This window comes from Calidris pugnax, unplaced genomic scaffold, assembly GCF_001431845.1.
Source record: "Calidris pugnax isolate Ruff unplaced genomic scaffold, ASM143184v1 scaffold178, whole genome shotgun sequence".
Taxonomy (NCBI): Eukaryota; Metazoa; Chordata; class Aves; order Charadriiformes; family Scolopacidae; genus Calidris; species Calidris pugnax.
The window spans coordinates 4,047,080-4,066,790 of NW_015090986.1; the positions used below are offsets into that span (position 1 = coordinate 4,047,080).

General features: G+C 35.5%; 1 protein-coding gene across 1 annotated transcript in view; it reads right to left on the minus strand.

Annotated features, from left to right (window-relative positions):
- PTPRD (protein tyrosine phosphatase, receptor type, D) overlaps positions 1–19,711 on the minus strand; it is a 1,328,567-nt gene that overhangs the window by 568,590 nt on the left and 740,266 nt on the right. Inside the window, exon 8 of the mRNA XM_014953943.1 lies at positions 14,966–14,988. The gene's annotated coding sequence lies outside the window, so the exon portion shown is untranslated. The remainder of the gene's footprint in view (positions 1–14,965; positions 14,989–19,711) is intronic.

Sequence of the window (19,711 nt, forward strand, 5' to 3'; positions counted from 1 at the left end):
GAAAGGCTGCCATATTGACTTGCTGAAGCTCTGGAAAGTTCTTAACCAACACGTGGATAAAGGCAACCCAGTGATTATAACACACTTGGATTTTGAAAAACTTGGATTTTAAAACCCTTGACATTTTGTCACCAGCCAAATATTTTTAGAGAAATTGAATTGTTGCAAGATGGAAGAATTCTTGCTTTTATAGACTGGTCAGTGCTCATGATAGAGAAAAGTCCCCTGTGGCATTCCCCAAGTGTTTGTGGTGGGAATAATTTTCGTCAATGTCTTTCAGTGACCTGTAAGTTTTTGAAAGTCATTAGAACTGAAATCTCTTGGGTAGCCAAATGATGTATTGCTGGCGAGACACTCCTCAAGGAACTCATAATATTGAGCAAGAAGGCAAAATGGTGATAGACTTAAGAGTAGATACATGTAAAGTTTCTAGGGAAAAAAATAACCAAACTTATACTTACAAGATGCAGAATTTGAAATGTCAGTTATAACTCAATAGGGCTATCTTGGAATTATTATTGATAGTTCTCTGAAGTCAATAATCTACTGTATAGTAACATTCACAAAAGCGAAGAAAATACTCATCACAATAAGAAGCTGTAGCAAGAAAAGGTTGTCATTTTGATGTTATATAAAATCTTGGTATGCTCTTGTTGTGAATACTTTATGCAGCTGTCTTCTCTGCATCTTCATGACGGTAAAGTTGAGTTAAAAAAGGCTCAGAGCGACAAAATGAGGGAGAGAATGAAGCTTAATATGGAGAGACTAAAAAGGCTACAGGTCTTCCATTCAAGAGGTGAAAGCAGAGATTAGGTATGATTGAGCCAAGAGGGTGAAGTGGAAGGTAAAGACAGCACTGTTATCTACTAAACGCTAGAATTAGGCAAGATAAGGGGGTTATCAGTTTGAAAGAAGAAGTGATCGATTTTAAATGGATGACTTACTTTTTTATAAAACCAGTAATGAACTTCAGGAATTTGTTGACACAGAAGGTAATTGGGGTAAATAGCATCAATATGTTTGCAAAGGGATGAGACAAATCTAAGGCAATATGGTAAATGTATACTAAGGAGAATAGTCAGGGACATATAATCTAACATCCCTAATCCTGTGAGCATAGATGGTGTATATGTGAAATGCAACCCATGACAAGATGTATCCCAGGATCCTGAGAGAATTAGCATACAAAGTTGCCAAAACTGCTTTCAATCATATTTGAAAAATAGTGGCAGTCAGGTGAAATCCCCAGTGACTGGAAAAAGGGAAACATCACATCCATTTTTAAATAGGTTAAAAGGAGGACCCTGGGAACTACTAACCAGTCAGCCTCATCTCTGTGCCCAGTAAGATCATGGAGCAGGTCCTCTTGGAAGACAAGCTGAAACACATGGAAGGCAGGGAGGTGATTTGAGGCAGCCAACATGGCTTCACAAAGGGAAAATCATGCCTGACTAATCTGGTGGCCTTCTACGATGGACTAACTGCACCAACGGACAAGGGAAGAGCAACTCATGTCATTTACCCAGACTTCTGCAATGTCTTTGACACTGTCCCACACACCTTCCTGGCTGCTACATTGGAGAGATATGGGTTTGACAGATGGACTGATAGATAGATAAGAAACTGGTTGGAACGACACATCCAAAGAGTTGCAGTCAACACTTCAGTGTCCAAGAAGACACCAGAAAATAGTCCTGTCCCTTAAGGGTCATACACGGACCAGCACTATTTAATATAATTGTAAACAACACAGACAGTGGGATTGAGTGCAGTCTCAGCAATGTTCTGGATGACACCAAGGTAGTGGTGCAGTTGGTTTACTAGAGGGAAGGGGTGCCATCCAGAGAGACCTTGACCAGCTTGATAAGTGAGAACTCATGAAGTTCAACAGGACAAGTGCAAAGTGCTGCACCTGGTACAGTGTGCATCCAGAGGAGGGCTGCAAAAATGATGAGAGGGCTGATCCTGTGAAGCAAGGCTCTGAGAGCTGGGTTGTTCAGCCTGGAGAAGAGAAAGCTTTGGTGAGATCTTATTGTGGCCTTTCAATACTTAAAGAAGACTTCTAAGAAATATGGAAAACATACTTTTTACCAGGGCCTGTAGTGACAAGAGAAGGTGCAACAGTTTTAAACCAAAAAGAGGTAGGTTTAGATTGGACATAAGGAAGAAATTTTTTTACAATGAGAGTGGTGAGACACTGGAACACGTTGCCCAGAGAAGTTGTGGATGCCCCATCCCTGGAAGCGTTCAAGGCCAGATTGAATGGGGCTTTGAGCAACCTGTCTAATGAAAGGCGTCTCTGCCCATGGCAGAGAGGATGGACCAGATGATCTTCAGATCTTCCAACCCAAAACATTCTATGATTCTGTGGTTCTATGATTCTATGAATGGATGGAAGCATCTTCTATTATCATTACCAGAGTAAAAGTATGGTGATGAACAGAACATAGTTCTGTCTGAATAGGCCATTTCTGGTGTTCTTATGTAAACTAAGAAGTAATAACAGACTGAGGTAAAAAGCATGTCCAATAACAGACTATTATGTGGTTTAGTAGACAAATCACACCAGTAACGAAGAGAAAAAAAGGGTGGAGAACTGGTAGAAGAAACAGAAAAGGAATCAGATCTGTTTCTAATACATGAAGTCAGATCTGTTTCTAACTCATAATTTCATTCTTTGTTATTTTTGGCAAATAAGAAAAAAATGAAGGAAATCTGAAGTATTTTAGCACACAGTATAAATTATTTAATTTTCTATAATAATAATTAAAATTTTCTCCAATACTTCTGTTCTTTCAAGCTACATCAACTACTAAAGAAAAACAAATGAAATTTTAGCAACTGTTAATTTTCTTTATTTCCTTGCACCAAGGGTAGACTTAATATAAAAGCCCTGTTCATTTTGTAGTTATTTAATAATTTCCTGTGGTAAACTTATGAATACTTTTGATATGAGTAACAACTTTTTTTTGAGAAGCTCTTCTGCAGTAGCAAAGTTAAACTTTTTTTCTTGCCAATTTAGAATACTTTCACAAAACTTCTCTAGGAAAAAAAGTTGTCTTAAAAAAAACCAAGTAAACTGGTCTGAGGTAAAATAGAATTAGTGTACCAATTTGTATTATGAAAGCTATGAAATAAAGATAAAATAACATCCATAATAAATTTCTAAAAAGCTTTAGCTTCACTCATCGTTTAGAATCATTATATCTATATACTGGGATACATGTGATACTGAATAAAACATTAGGTTCAAATGAGACATTGACAGAATGCAACTTGATACTAAAATAACATCAAAAGAATGTGCAAAATTCTAGAATTTTCAATAAGATGAAGATAAATTAGCAATGCAAACAGAAAACATAGTGCTTCTGATTGGGTTTATGCTTGCAAAGGTTGGATATTTTAAAAATTCTGTCTATAAAGAAGTCACTTTGAATTTCAGTTTCCAAATAATAACAAATTTGGGCACATTCCCTAACACTCTGGCTAGGCACAGTATCTTCAATGTGAAAGGAGGCATTTTAGGAATAAAAAATTAAAGCTAAAGTTAAGCCCACAGTTCCATATATATATTAATGGTAGCTAAAGATAACTTTGTTGTCAGCAAAAAGCTAAACAGCATTTGTACATGTGCCACTAAAATATGGGGCTGTGAAGTAAACAACTGGTTTAATCTATATTCTATCCACTATCTTCTACTATTTAACTATAATTTTGATGTCAAGTTTTTAAGTATATATCAATATGTATGACTGTAATATTGATACAGGATCAGGTTACAGTTTGGAGATCTTGCCTTTAGTGAACAACAAATGAAAATTTTTCAGACAAAACCCACCGATTCAGCTCTGAGCTTTGGAATAACGTAGGGTTAACCCTACATGTAAACCATGCAACTCAGAAAACAGAAATCAGGAGCGTTTGGACTTTAGACGTAGTGCACATGATTCTTATTTCAGAGCAGAAGGTTGCAGCACATGGATGTGCATTGCTGGTTTTTGCTATCATGGTTGCTGACTTTTTACTCCTTTAAAATTTTTGTTCTGGGGTTAGGCTTCAGAAGTCAGGATACAGATGAGTACTGAGAAAAGTACTTTACAATTATCTGTGAAGTGGAAAAATATATATGCTCGCCATGTAATGATTTTTTTTGTACATTTATTCTAAAAGAAAAAAAGCTAACTATAACTGAGCATTTCACAAAAAGTAATCTGCTTTTCAAGGAGTTTCTCAAGTCCCAATATATTCTTTATTAAATACAACAGAAACACCAGTGATTCATGATCCTTTTTTTTTAAAATGGGAACTAAAAAAACTATTACCTGCACTGTACATATTTTTTTTTTCTTTAAAAGGCCTAGTTTAGAAATGTTTATCTAGGACAGGAAGGAAGGAAGGAAGGAAGGAAGGAAGGAAGGAAGGAAGGAAGGAAGGAAGGAAGAAAGAAAGGAAGAAAGAAAGAAAAACCATCCCACATTTTTTTATAGTTTTCTTCCCTTTTTTCGTATTGGGTCTTCCTCCTGAATAAAGAAAGAGATGCCAACCCTCTCTAATGACTGCTCTCTTTTTCTCTCTGCCCCTCACGGGAAAAATCTGATGTCAACTCTTTAATCTTATTCAGATGTTTCAAGTAGAGAAATTACAGACTAGGAAAGGAGTGCAACAGAGACATTCCTCTTCTAACTAACCAGACCTGTGAAGAAAGGAAGAAAGAAAGAAAGGAAGAAAGAAAAGGAGGTTTGAAGACTTTTGACTGATTCCAGCTAACCTGACACTTCCTTGCTTTCCACAGCCATTTTATTTTTAGAATAGCATATTCTCTGAGCATGAAGCACTAAGTCGTCACATTTCCTATAATTCTGATAAAAGGAATATCAAAGAACATCATTTACATATAAAACCATTTATAAAAAACCTCTGTAATAAGAGAAAGGGACATCTACTACTTCCATTACTGTGGAACCTGGTAAGTTTTCCGTAATTTGTTAAGTTTTTTCTTCCAAACGAAAGGTTCAGGGGAATCAGGAGAGCAGAAAGATTTTGAAGTAGTATTTGCCATCCATCTGCAATGTAAGAATGCTTCCTCTAACATAGCAAGTGTCACAGTCCTTTGTGTTTCAGGGACTGGTACTTTTCTCATTTAATCTCAGCGAGAGCACTCTAATACAAATGCAGTCTCTTGATGTTATTGCAATATTAAGGTTAAATGTATTTCAAGAGTTGTAGAGAATCATAAACCATACAGATAGTAGTTCTCACTTTTCCCCTCCCTCATCAAGAGAGGAGGACTGAAGCTATATTTATAATGCTCTGAATCTTGACGCTCATGCCTCCACCTGCCCTGGTAGAGATTACTATTGTGCAGCTGAGTTACTTTTGCCAAGTCTTTGACCATTGTGCTTTCCCAATTGGTGCCTATCATTGAGATACCTTACAGTTACAATATTTTTAAATTCCTTATTACATAGGAACATAGGAATCTCCATTCAAATATGAGGGAAAACTTCATTATGGTGGGGGTGACAGAGCGCTAGAACAGGCTGCCCAGGGAGGTTGTGGAGTCCCCTTCTACGGAGCTTTACAAGACCCACCTTGATGCAGTCCTGAGTAATATGCTGTAGGCAATCCTGCTTTAGCAGGGGAGTTGGACTAGGTGATCTATAGAGGTCCCTTCCAACTGTGACAATTCCGTGATGCCATGATTCTGTGATTATTTTCTTCATTAGTGACTGCGTATGTACATTAAATCTCATTTAAAAGTGGTTTGTGCTCCTTTATATAACTTCTCTGCAGACAATGTCAAAAACCTTCCAATCTACTGTTTCCACTCTGCTTTTCTATACCTTGAGTAGGCTACTTTACAGAGAAGGAGGTGAAACTTAGGGTAGGATAGCATTTGGGAATCTTTCCTCGGTAGGCTGATTAAACCTCACAAATGACAGAAGAGAAGGTGAGAGAAAAGTTTCGGTTATGGTTGGTTACAGTTTTGTTGGAGAAGCTTCAGTTAAAGTCATAAGACCTTTAGTTTTTGTACTACTTAAAACTTCATCTAGAAGCAAATAGCCTAAAAAGTCCCATAACACTAGTCACAAAACAAAGCACCAACTTCTCTCTTTGCTCAAATATGTGACAAAAACCAAGCTCAATTCTTCCATTACGTGATTTCAAGTCCCTGTACAAATAATTTCAAACACAATTTCAAACAGTTTCAAAGAAATCTTCAGGCTGTTTTTAGAATATTTTTTCTGATATACAGCACTTCTGTTTCTGCTCTTTCTTAGATGACTGTTAATCATGGAAATGTTAGAGAGCACTGACAGAAGCATGTCTTCTCTCATACTGCCACTGAATGGCTGCTATACTATAGCTGTGTTATAAAGACAGGAATTTGTGCCAGTAGATCACAACAATACAACAAGCAAAGGAACACAGTCAGAATCAAAATGTAGACAATGACTCTGCCACATGAACTAAGCTAACTGACAACAGCAAACACTAACATGTTTCTGTAAATTTGAGTCACTGGAACATTCATCTTTGCTTTTAAGTTTTCAATATACAGATAAAATTATTTTTAATTGTGTGTGGTTTACAATTGACACCAGTTATTGTTGTTTTACTTTATGTCTTCTCAAGCACACCTCTAGTGTGAATCATCTCTTTATTAGCAATACTTGCTGTTAAAAATCAATCTACACCAATTTCCCATACATACATAAGCCTGCTTAAAATCAATTATGTTGTCAGAAGCATGGAACTGGCGAACAGTGTAGATAGGTAAAAGATCCACCCACAGACAAGTGCAGAGAGAATAATATACAGGTGTGCAAGAAAAAGATATTTTTTAACTAACAGACATTTGAAAGGAAAAACAATAAGCTCCCCGTAATATTTTCATTGCCACATATCACAGTACTTGTGATATGTTGTCAAGAAATCATTGATATTAAAGCTCATGACTAGATGTTAACAGTCAATTACTATGTTAGATTTTAATGATAGAAAATATGGCCTGCTTCTTTAAAGATATATCTATTATTTTTTATGCATGGTAAATTACACCATTTTCCTATGCAATTCAGCTGAAAATGTTAGATGATAACAGAAGTGTTGATGTACTTACTAGGGGCAAATTTAATCTCTATTTTTCTGGTAAAAGTTATGTGGCAATACAGGACGTCTCCTCAAATTTTGTGCTGGCAGTTACCGTAAAACATGGAATATAAACACCCAAGCCGGCTATTTTTGTATAAGAAGAGCTTTTTTTTTTTTTTTTTTTTTGGCTTAAAAGCTCACTGAAACCAAATCTGACAACAGGCAAGGAGTCACTCTCAAGTCATGAAGTCATAGTGCTCTTCTCTTCTTGAAGGACTGAATATTTCTTCATATATTTCAAAGAGTCAGACTACTATTCTTTTAATAATGTTGGAAAGGAGATGAGTGCAGTGATGAGATGGAGTAATAGCAAACAAAGAAGGAATAAAATAAAATAATTGTTTGGTTTTGTTTTTTTTTTTTTAAGTCTATAAAAGCGTAAGACTTCTGGCTATACAAAATCCCCATAAACATTACAATTCATGACAGCTGCAAGAACAAAAATCTACAATGGCAGTAGCCAGTACTATACAACACTGAACCATGTAATTTACATCTTAGTGAAATTAAACATAGTATAATGGCTTAGCTTCCAGGCAACAATACTATTAAATTTGCTGTAGCAGATTATGACATCATCTGAAACCCCAGGATACACTTTCAAGCCAGCTATTATGCTTGTAATATGTAGTGCTTTTCTGGTTAGTTTTTCATTAAATTCATTGCAAGGATTATATTTTTCAATGGCTGCAAGCGCCATCCAGCAGAATGGCTCTAGTATATCTGTGAGTGCGCCAAAGTAATGTCACTTAGGGAACAGTTGTGATGTGAAAGCACACAGAGGTCAGTAAATGAGTTTTTAAAGTAAATGGCACTCAACCAATACTTGTTATACTGGTAATAAGTCTTTTCCTAACTTTTCTTAGCCAAGGTATCTTTTATTTCATGTGTTGCATTTTGCCACCACATCCTTCTGAGATCTCTATGCTTTTAAATTCCTACTGGTATAAAATTGCTTATTAATTCCTACTGGAATCAGTAGGAAGGAACTAAGAGATTAAGATGCAAGACAAATAAGGAGGGTTTGCGCACCAAGAATCTAGTGAGAACCTTAGATTGAGGTGAAAGCATCGGTTTTCCCTCTTGAAAGCAGCACCACAGTTTCATGCCCACAGTAGTTCCACAACTTGAATAATATCAAGATTGGTGAGGCATACTGCTGTAAATGATATAGTCTTGCAGTGACAAGAATAATGGTTTACATTATATCCCTCTAAACATTTATATAAATGTTTAACTGTACTCATCCAAGGAGTCACTGAATCTACATAGGGAGTAATGTTGAACAGAAAGCTGAGACAGATTCTCTTTTTATCTTAAGGGCAGTATTCTGAAATGTCTAAAATCAACAGCATCTAACCCACTGAATTCAGCAGTCCCATGCCCTGATTTTCTTGACATAAACTGCAAAAATTGCATTCCAAAGAAAATTTATGTGAAGTACTACAATATTTTGAAGTTATATAGTTCTCTACCTCTACAAAAAGGTATATATGTCATATGTTTATGTAATTGTACCTATATAACTTGTAATATTTATGCAAACCACATAAAATTGATTATGATTTCCTTCCATTTTTATGTTAAAAAGTTTAAAATAAACATTGAACTGATTTATTCTTTAATCATTTATAAAAAAACACTCCTTGCTGGAGTACACCAGTACACATTAAAGTGTGCTGGACTCTAAAAGTAGCAGAGTTTTATGCATGTTCTAGTAGAGCAGAATAATGTAAAGGGAGTATGTTGAGACCTCTAATCCACTCCTTACAGAAATAACAAAGTAAATAGTTTAATAAATATCTATCAGAAAAAACAATTAAGGTATTTCTTGAATTCTTTACATTTTTGGGGGGATACAGGAAAATTAATAAGGCAAATGTTACTATCTTTGACATATTACATTATGGTAAAACTTAATTCGAACAGTTGTCCTCCCCCATGTATCAAAGCCAAGAATTAAAACAATAATTTCTCTCCTGTATTCCTAATTTTATGTGATAAAAGGAGATAATGGTGCTTTAAAGAACAGCAAGTTGCAAGTATGTGATGTGACTCAGCAGAAACAAAACAGCAGTTACAAGCGAAGCTTTCCTGTTATAAACTAAAGGCTGTACTCCATTTAATCATTTTTGCCTGCTGATTTCAGCAGCACTTACACATGCCAGCTGCCACAATGCTTTTCTGAGATGATTGTTTTTCATGTGAAGTCTATCAGGGTTACTGGATAAAAAAACTCTGGAAAAATTTCTTCCCTGGCAGCTACATTAAAGAGGATTGTGTTTCTTAATTTCTAGTGAAAAGTAGGCGTTTTAGCAAGGTTTGTTCTTTAAAGATTCACAAATCACTAATAACCGTCTAGGTTTATAGTGTATGTCTTTTGTCATAACCATCACTAAATTATTGAAAATCTTAGGTGGATACTCCACACCTGTTAGACATGTGAATTTTGCTTATAGATCATGGAAATCAAAGAAGGGCATACAGCTCTGTTACCATTCAAAAGAGGTGGAGACTTTCTTTTCTCTTTTATTGAATGCAAAAGTCATTTGCTAGTAGCTCTTTACAGATCTCAGTGTAATCCAGAGACTAGACATAGATCAGCACTTTGAGAACACAAAGATTTTAATTTTGCATTCACTTTAATAAAGTCTATAACATCTGTTTTGTCTCCTGAGTATTACTCTGAATCACTGCTTGCTCCAACTGTCTAACTTGATTATTTGAGATCCAAAGGTTTTTTTCTATATAGCAGCTCTTCATTTGATTTAGGTATAATGACTGAGGAAAAAACAAACTTTCTAGATTTGCTTTCAAGATAGTCTACCAGCTTTCCATGCAATTTCTGACTGGCTGAGCTGTTCCTTAGTAACAGATTAGTATTGATTTTGATGCCAGGAGTCTACAGACCTGGTCTTTATTGTCACTGAACAAGTTTAACAAAAGCTACTTCCTTGTCCTTCCATGTCCTTAGTCAATGCAAGTGCCTTAATTGGTTAATTAGGTAGCTAAAAGTAGGTATATTTTTTGTCCTCAGTGTTCACCTGCTGGAAAAGTATTTCATCAAAATGAGCCCTCTCTTTCCACACTGATTCAAAGATATTAGTCACTCTGTCAATAGTTTGACTCTTCCACACATAGTATTGTGAAAGTAAAAAACCATTCACATTCAGCCATAGATTGATGGCTGTTTTTAATCGAACTCACTAATATGCCTGTGTGCTCTTCTTAAAGTTTCCTGTGACATAAGCAAAATATTTTTTCTAAGTAACAGTAGTAATTGAGATGTAAACTGATATTTTCACATTCTTGCATGCCTGAAATTATATGTTGTTAATCCATTGGTCTTTAATGAAAGTAGTAAGTAAAAGTAAGTTCCCGTCTGCAATCATCTTTTTTTTGATATTTCATAACAATACTTTTGCATGTTGAACTCAGTAGGGTGGTGGAATTAGAATTCTTTCACTAGAAATAACCATAAGATGTGCTCTAAGAATGCAACCAATGCAAGAACAGACTCGAGTTGGTCTGAAGTCAGTCCCCTTTCAGTGCCTACAGTCTTCAGTATCGGATGTCTCCCTTTGCCAAACCAGTCATATCGGTCTGCACCACTGCGTTAAAAGACATAACCTAAATTGGCCTGCTAGATTCAGAAAGGTTCTCTGATGACTCCATTGAACTGTCTATTCCAAACTACTCTTAGTGGTTCAAGCAATGCAAAGTATGTGCAATCTGTAACCAAAGGCCAGTGCACTGAATATTTCCTACAGCTCTAAAGAGTAGCAAGTTATCTTACAGTTTTGCAGCTTCCACCATTATCTAAGTAACTGCAGCAGATGCATCTACTCTCATTTTATGACTTCTTTTACCAGCTAAGTACAGTTCCTTAGTACACAGAAACAGTGCATGACTCAGAAGAGATGAATCTGTTTCAATCACAACAGGAAAAATTTCCATGAGATTTTTCTCTCTCATCGAAATAAAAACCAAAGTCAAACAGAAGTAGCAAAGATATACCCAGGGATGAATCTAGAATTCACCACTGTTCCATCTTGTCATTGGTACTTTGATGTTTCTATGATAGTACCAAACTCCTAGATCCTAAAGCATATAATAAGAAATAAATAAATAAATAAATACAAACACAGTCCCACCCCCAATAATAATAGAAAAAGCTAAATCTCTCCAAGAAGGAAAAAAACCAGCTATATTAGCTCAGCATACTCTATGACGGGTGATGCCTTTGTAGCCTATTGCAAAAACACAGAAATAGTAATTTAAAAATGTGTTTAGTAAAAGAAAAGTAAACGTATCTATGAGAGACTCATGGGCATCTGATTTCTTCTTCTTGTCCACAATATTGCTTTCAATCAGGGTTATAAGAGAGGCATTACAGAGATCCAAAAGCAGTCAAGTATAAACAGTGAAATGAGTGACCATAAACAAAACCTGAAATATGTGATACTTTTACCCTAGACTCCTTTTTCTTCTGCCTCCCTTACTGCAAGCAATACAACACACCACTGAGTCATTTTGCTAATTCACTGATATTTTCCCTCATTCTATTTATTCTTTGATAGCCATTGGTATTGAAACTGATGTTTGCAAAAGTGAGTGAGTTGATTAATAGGTACTTTATACATCTGGTATATCCTCAGAAAAGACGAGTAAACTTATTTCAATTATCATACCACCAACGAGGATGCAATCTGTTCACAATGGCTGTTTACGAATGGCTGCTTTGGGTAATGGCTGTTTTCTTAGCATGGGAAATGAAATATAATATTATTAAACAGACATACGCAGAATGGTGTATCAACTTATCCATCTTCCTGATTGTTATGACCTTATTTTTTTATAATGTTTATTTTATTTTATGGGACCAACCATTAAAGTATCATTTATTTGAAAGGATCTAATTTCTTTTATTTTTGTTTTAATATCCTTGAATATTAACATCCACAAATTCACATGCAATCAGTGCAGAAAACCTGTGGTAGGTACTCTATTAACTTTATTTAGGTAAACAGGTCAAATTGAGAGTTATAATGAACCAAGGAGGGGTTTTTTTAAGGCGAGGTATGAAAGTTTTCAGCCACAAGGCTAAGGTTGTCTTGTTTGGCTGTTCTGTTTTAACACACTACCTGCAAAATATCTTAAAATCTCAAAACTGCCATGAACATTCAGTGTAGGTGTGAAAGCAGGAAGTGCATGTGTAAGACTGTGTAGGTGAAGGGGAAGACACGAATATTGCAGAGATTTTACATGTAAAAATAATTAATGGTATGTTAGATTAATACCTTAAACAGTGTAGAAAACTCTGCAGTACAAATTCAGTCCCTCAGAATTCATTTAAAGTACAACTGTTTAGTTTCGGACATGGAAACAATTTTCAAACCTACCCATCAGACTATATTCATATTTCAGTAGGTAATAATTTAAATGTTAAATATGTCAAAACACTTTCATTAAGCCACTTATACATTGTTCTGTTTGAGAAAAACATTTTCCTTTGGTGAAAAATGAGAGAAAGGCATACTTCTTCAAATCATAAATGGGTACTGAAAATATAAATTTTTAAAAGTTTAAAAATTAAAGTTTTAAACAGGTTGTATCTCAGAAGGAAGACATATAGAGTTTCCAACAGATATCATTTAGATACTTCTGCTGAGTGAAAATTTCTTTCTCCCTGCCAATACAGATGCTAATACTGCTAAGCAAACTACTTAAGAATCCTTTATCTCTTTGCCTCATATCAAGAAGATATAGGTTGACTTGTTCGGTGTCTACTACCATGTATTTTCACCAGCTTAGTATGTAAACCTTCCCTACTAGAACTGTTATCTCCTTAGATCAATTGGGAGCTTTGACTCTCATCATGAAGCAGCTATTGCTCTTTATGATAAATATGTCTGTGGTTCTGCAGCTGTTTAGTTACCGTCTCCTTCCCCCTCGCATAGTTGTTCTTGCATTACTTGGTTCCTATTAGGCTTCAGCATCTCAGCAGCAGCTTAATATAAGTAGCTGAGGATTTTTTTGTAAGGGACTATGATTCGTGTTACCTAAGATTAAGTAGTAGGAGGTAAACTTTTTTTGCAAAAGCATTTGAAATCCTACCTCTACTATTAGGCCACTCTAAACATACCACATCACTCTGAATTTTTGCCTGTGAAAACCTTAGTTTTAGTTCCAGTCCTGCAAACCTCTTCTTGTATTTTTAATGTGGCAGTTTTATGAAGCCCCACTGACTTCACTAATTCTTACCTGAACTCCAACAACTTCAGCTACAAAGGTTACCTAAAATGATGTATTTTTCTGTATTGGATAAGGCTGAATACTTTTGACTGTGGTTTTTCATATGAAATTAATGAGATTTTTTAGTCTGTACTGCATAGCCAAAGATGCTGGAAGGGCGATGAAAGGAGGTAAATAAGACCATTTAAAAACAAGGAAAGAATTGAATTCATTAATCTTATTGGGTGAAACAATTTAATGAAGAAAAAATACTAATTAAATTATTAAAATCTAGATTGCAAGTAGTAATTAAAAAGACAGTTGCTATGCAACCAAAAGGATTTTTGTGACGGAGTGCAAAAATATATTTGTTAAGTATGCTGGTATTTTGCTTTGACCTTTTTCAGTCACACACCTGCCCAGAGTGTCTGTAAATGTATTTTTGAGAAGGATAACATTAATGATACCTGCAGGATTAAGAAAAAAAATAGCTATTTGAATCAGTTAATGACTTTTATTATGTTTAGAAGCCTAAGGGTAAGGAATTCAAGAGATAGAAATAAATGCCTTTATATAATTATGTATATAAATCACATGATGATGTTTCATCAGCTCTAATGAATTAATTTCTATCCCAAACACAGGTCCTGATCCTATAAGAAATGGGAACATTAATTTTCATAATGTAGTGTATTACCTAACCCTGCCCTGTCCTGAGGGTCTTAAATAACAAATAAATAAATAAATCCCTTACTTATATCCGAACCTAAGCAGCTGTTGTTCATAATAAATAGGGGGCAGTTTTACCTACCCTGGAATACCTGAAGGCAATTTTTGCTTTTCCTAGAAGAAAAGCACCTACACTAAGATGCAGGGATTTTTCTGCTAGAATTTCACTATCGCATGTGAAGATCTCTGATGTGGTCACCTGATCCTCATATAAGGTAGAGAGGACACTAATAGCAGTATCACCAATAAACACTGCCACACAAAGAATTTTCTTAGGATGCATATCCTAAGATGCATATTTCTATGAAGAGGCATAAATTGTGTCTGAGATATTTGTATAGTGCTCCCACATACTCCCCACAGTCAGAGAATATCAAAATCCCTTGATGCTCTTTGGACTGTGCTGTGCAAATGGAAGGGAGATCTGGTTTGTTGGACCTGAAGACCTCTGCCCAGTAGTAAAGTCTGTTATTTCTTGAGATTGATTACAGGCCATGTGACCAACCTGAACTCCATTTTTTTTTAAATTCCCATTAGTCCTGAATTTAAATTACAAAACGTTAAACACTTTAATCAGTAGAGTTTCTTTTCCACAGAAACTTTGAAACATAGTTGATTATTTTACATGAACATTTCATGCAACACACCACTAAAAAGAAGAATCCACAATAGTTCTCTATATTGTAGAAAGCAGATTTTGTTCTGACTGTGATTCTCCACAGTAAACTACCATAGTCAATAGCTTCTGGATACAAATCATAAGAAGAATCATATTATCAAGCTTTAATGTTCATGGCTTTGAGTTAACTAGTTGAATTACCCAGTAATAAAATGAGTTTCCTACCTCAACTTTGTGAATTCCAACTCCTGTTAGAAAAGAGAGAAAGAAAAGGATTTTCAGAGACTGAAGCAAAGAGAAGGACATCTGAGTTTGCTTAGCAAATATTTCACAGAAAAAAAGTTAACAACTTTGATAAGAAGACAAATTACATCAACTAAACAGTTCTCCTTTTATAAACAGAAAGTAAATAAATATATATTTATTGTTTTTTAATGTAGCCTCTAGCAGTAAAAAGCCTTGCAATTTATTAAAATATTTTTGGATGAAACTTTACTACATAAAGTGAGAAATTCCCATAGAAGAGAATGAGAGCTAGGAGAATCTGTGATACAATTTACAGATGATCAAAGAAAGTAAAAAAAACCCAAAAACATGAAAACTACATTTCAAACATACACCTGAAAAGTCAGTTGCCTGAAGTTTTATCCCAGTTTTTAAAACAACTAAATGATAAAACTAATAAACTAATTTTTTTTTGTCAATATGTAGCTCTCTTAAGTTTCCTTCACAGTCTATGAGTTCTGATATTATTTTGTATCCTGTTGTTGCTGTTACAGGCAATGTATATTAGACACTTTCCAAACATTGTCGGAAGTCTGGAAAAGTAGGGACCACAGGTCAGGAAACTGAAATTATAAAAGATAATTTTTAATAAAATATGCATTGTGGTGAAATTTATTTATGAAAAATCCCAAACAATTTCAAGAGATTTCCAAAAGGATTTAGATTTGGTTAGCCCTTGTAAATTTCTTGAACTATGCAGCATATAAACAAAAATCTTTATTGTTTCCATAAGAAACTTACTGTCTTATTTTTATGTACTTCTTTGGAAGAGGAATGAGAAAAACTTGTAAGGCCAGAGCAAGTTCTGGACAGAACAAAAAAAAGTGCATGGAAAGTAGGATTTAAGCTCTTCTCTTTTTATAGTCTTAGACACTACCAATACCAGAAGATCCATATCCAATTGCATCTTTAAAACCTTCAAAATTAGTTTGTTCAGAAAACTACATTCCTCTGGGACTTTATAGTTTTCTAAAGATTAAGAGGAGACTTAACTCTTTTTATAGTGTTTGTTTTCAGATGACAAAACTTCAACAACTGGAACACTTGATTTGACACTTTTTAGGAGGGATTTAGAATATACAGAAAATGGCTGCATCTGTTGTTAAATGACCAGATAAAATCTCCACACAGGACTCCACATGTCATCTGGACTACAGTTATTTTTAATGTTGTCATGAATCAAAAAATTATACTCAACAACTTCTTCAAATCTATATTTTGGACTTCTGCAACAGAAGATCATAATTTTATCTTCTGTAAAACAGTGCCTTGCAGAAATAGTCTCCAGAAGGTTCAAACTTCTGAAGAAAGCCACTTCATATTTACATTTAAATAAACCAGAATAATATTGTCTTCTTTCCTATTGACGACCTCCACAGGAGACCAATAAAAAACTTTGTACTCTCTTGCTGACTCAATCTAACCAGACATGTGATGATGTCAGAAAAATTCTCAAAAGCTCAAGAAAAAAAGCAAATTTGTGGAATTAGAATTTCATATTTGTGATAAAACCTGAACTAATCTTGTAATCTTTAAAACTTGATCGTACCACTTTAATTCAAATTGTTGTTTAGACTCAATATCATGTTTTCCCTTGATAATAGCTCTCCAGAGCATTTTAATGGGTCTTTAGGATTTTTATGCTTTTACTTAACTTTCTAGACATGCATCTCATACTTTATAAAATGCTCCTTCTCATGAGCCTGAGAAGATAGGCTTGACATTTGAATAGCAGGGCAAATAAGTGATGTAACATCCTGAAGAGGACTTTGCTAATTTCTGAATAACTTTCTTTGTTGTGATGCCCCAGTTCTATTTCAAATTCTAATTACAGATTTTGTATTTTTTTTATTTTTATGGCTGGTAAGAATTTTTTGTTTCTTTGGTCTTTAAAATGTGTCAGTTGATGGGCTTTTCTTCATCTTTATACCCAAAACCCATCGGAGTCAGTATTACAAAATTAATTTCATGAAACATAGCAGGCATATGGTACAGATTATCATTCAGTGAGGTATCTGGGTCATAATACTACAGAGTTAGAAACAATTTAGGAGAAATTACCACCAAAGAAGGAGATAGATCACCCTTTTTTTATAGCATTCTGTTTACTGACCCCACTAATCCCTGTGTAATAGAAAAATGACAGGGTTCCAAAACCATTTCTAAATAAAGAAAATAATACTACATCCCCTGGTAAAGTGACCTATAAGAAAGAAGTTACTGTTGGAGAGCTCTTGGCAATGACACTTAACAGGTGTCATAGTAGATACTACAGGAAGGCAGGATCATAATCTGAGTATCATTACACAACAGGAATTACAGTCACTGAAATATCAAGTAGAAAGTCAAGTAACACATCCAAAAATTTCTTCTGTTATGTAAACATATCAAACTACCATGAATAACAGAAAGTCTTCCCAACAAGTCAGTAACATTTTCTCCCTTCCTTGTCTCTACAGAATATATATTAGTCTTGATTTAGCTTGATACAGACCAGGTATTACAATTCTTTTTTTTTTTTTTTGGTGTAGAATGTGGTTGCTCACATCAGTCAGAAAACCACAGATGGAAAAGCACAGAAGTAAAGCTTAATTTCAAATGAATGCTTTTTTTCTCTGAATTTCTCTTACACATAGTGGCTTTCTCTTCTGCAATGTTGTGCCATTCTAGCTGTTCACAGAACTTTTGCTCTGGTTCATTAACTTAGTGAAATAACTTCAAAAGAAAACTTGCTTTTCCAAGCCTTTCCAGGGAGAATTGTAATAATGTACTTGCTCTGTTATTGGAATATTGACTACCAGAGCTTCATTGCCTACAAGATTGGATTAAGATTCTGGAAAATATTTTTTTTTTTAAAAGGTTGAAATCATATGGGGCTTTAAGTTTTCTAGATAATGAGGTCTTGGATGATCTCATATTGCATGCTGCCTGCATTCAGTTCAATACTTGGATCGCAAAACTAGCAATCTTCTCTGATTAATGGAGTGTGGAGTTATGAAACCATGTAAATCCTGTGATTAACTAAGCAGCTATAAAAATCTTTGGCCTGCTAGTTCTGCACCATCCTCTTGTACTCGTATTTGTCTCCAGGTATATAGTTTCAGTTTGAGTTCCTGACTTAATGCCTTCATAGTATATTTGTTCTTGTGACCCTGAATTATTACAATTCCAGTGAACCTTCAGTAAGTGGATGTCTTCAGCCATATTCATTCTGCACAATACATAAATTTACTGGGAAAATCACTTCAACATTATCTTTCTTCATGTAATGACAATTAGGTTCTACAAGTAACTGCGGTCACCTTTTGTTCCAATTTCTTCTTAGCTGGTGTTATGTCTTTTTCATTATTTTTCTGAGTTTTGCGTATTTATTCAGAAATACATTTCACTGAGTTTGGAAGAGACTAGATTGCAGATTTTAAGTTTTTATTCTAATTTTTTTGATGAGTATAACAATCAAGACATTTTTTTATTACACCAACTACCCTGTACTATTTCGTTCAAGTGGCTGATAGTCATGCTTAGTTCAGCCTATCACTTATATATTTACTTTTCTCTACAGAAAGCTCTATTCTTGGTCATAATACCAATTATCTAGTCTTAAGTCTAGCCTTACTAACTTTGTGGGACTAGGATGGGTGACTGTTTATTACAGCACAGACAGCAATAATATTTCTTACTATTAGGAATTCTGAAGAAAATAATACTTGTTTAGAATGCAATAAGTTTGGGTGGGATTCTTTAAACTTCACCCCAAAAAAAAGAATTTCTTTATATTTTCTACCTAATTTTTAACTCTTGGTTACAAATACACTTGTGAACATCAATAACATAAGTAGGTAAAGTTGTAAATAAGACAATATTGCTTCCTTTAACACACGAAAAAACAATCACCATATGGTTAATTATCATAGAATCATAGAATCATAGAATGGTTAGGGTTGGAAGGGACCTCAAAGATCATCGAGTTCCAACCCCCCTGCCATGGGCAGGGACACCTCCCACTAGAGCAGGTTGCTCAAGGCCACATCCAGCCTGGCCTTGAACACTTCCAGGGATGGGGCATCCACAACTTCCCTGGGCACCCTGTTTCAGTGCCCCACCACCCTCACAGTAAAGAATTTCTTTCTGGTATCTAATCTGAATCTTTTTTCTTCCAATTTAAAACCGTTTCCCCTTGTCCTATCATTACCCTTCCTGGCAAAGAGTCCCTACCCAGCTCTTCTATAGGCACCCTTCAGATATTGAAAGGCCGCTATAAGGTCTGCCCAGAGCCTTCTCTTCTCCAGGCTGAACAATCCCAGCTCCCTCAGCCTGTCTTCATAGGAGAGGTGCTCCATCCCTCTGATCATCTTCGTGGCCCTCCACTGCACCTGTTCCAGCCGGTCCATGTCCTTTCTGTGTTGAGGACTCCAAAGCTGGACACAGTATTCCAGGTGGGGTCTCACGAGTGCAGAGTAGAGGGGCAGAATCACCTCCCAAGACCTGCTGCCCACGCTTCTCCTGATGCAGCCCAGGACACAGTTGGCTCTCTGGGCTGCCAGCGCACACTGCCGGCTCATGTTGAGCTTCTCGTCCATAAGCACTCCCAAGTCCTTCTCCTCAGGGCTGCTCTCCAGCCATTCTCCACCCAACCTGTATTTGTGCCTGGGGTTGCCATGTCCCAGGTGCAGGACCCTGCACTTG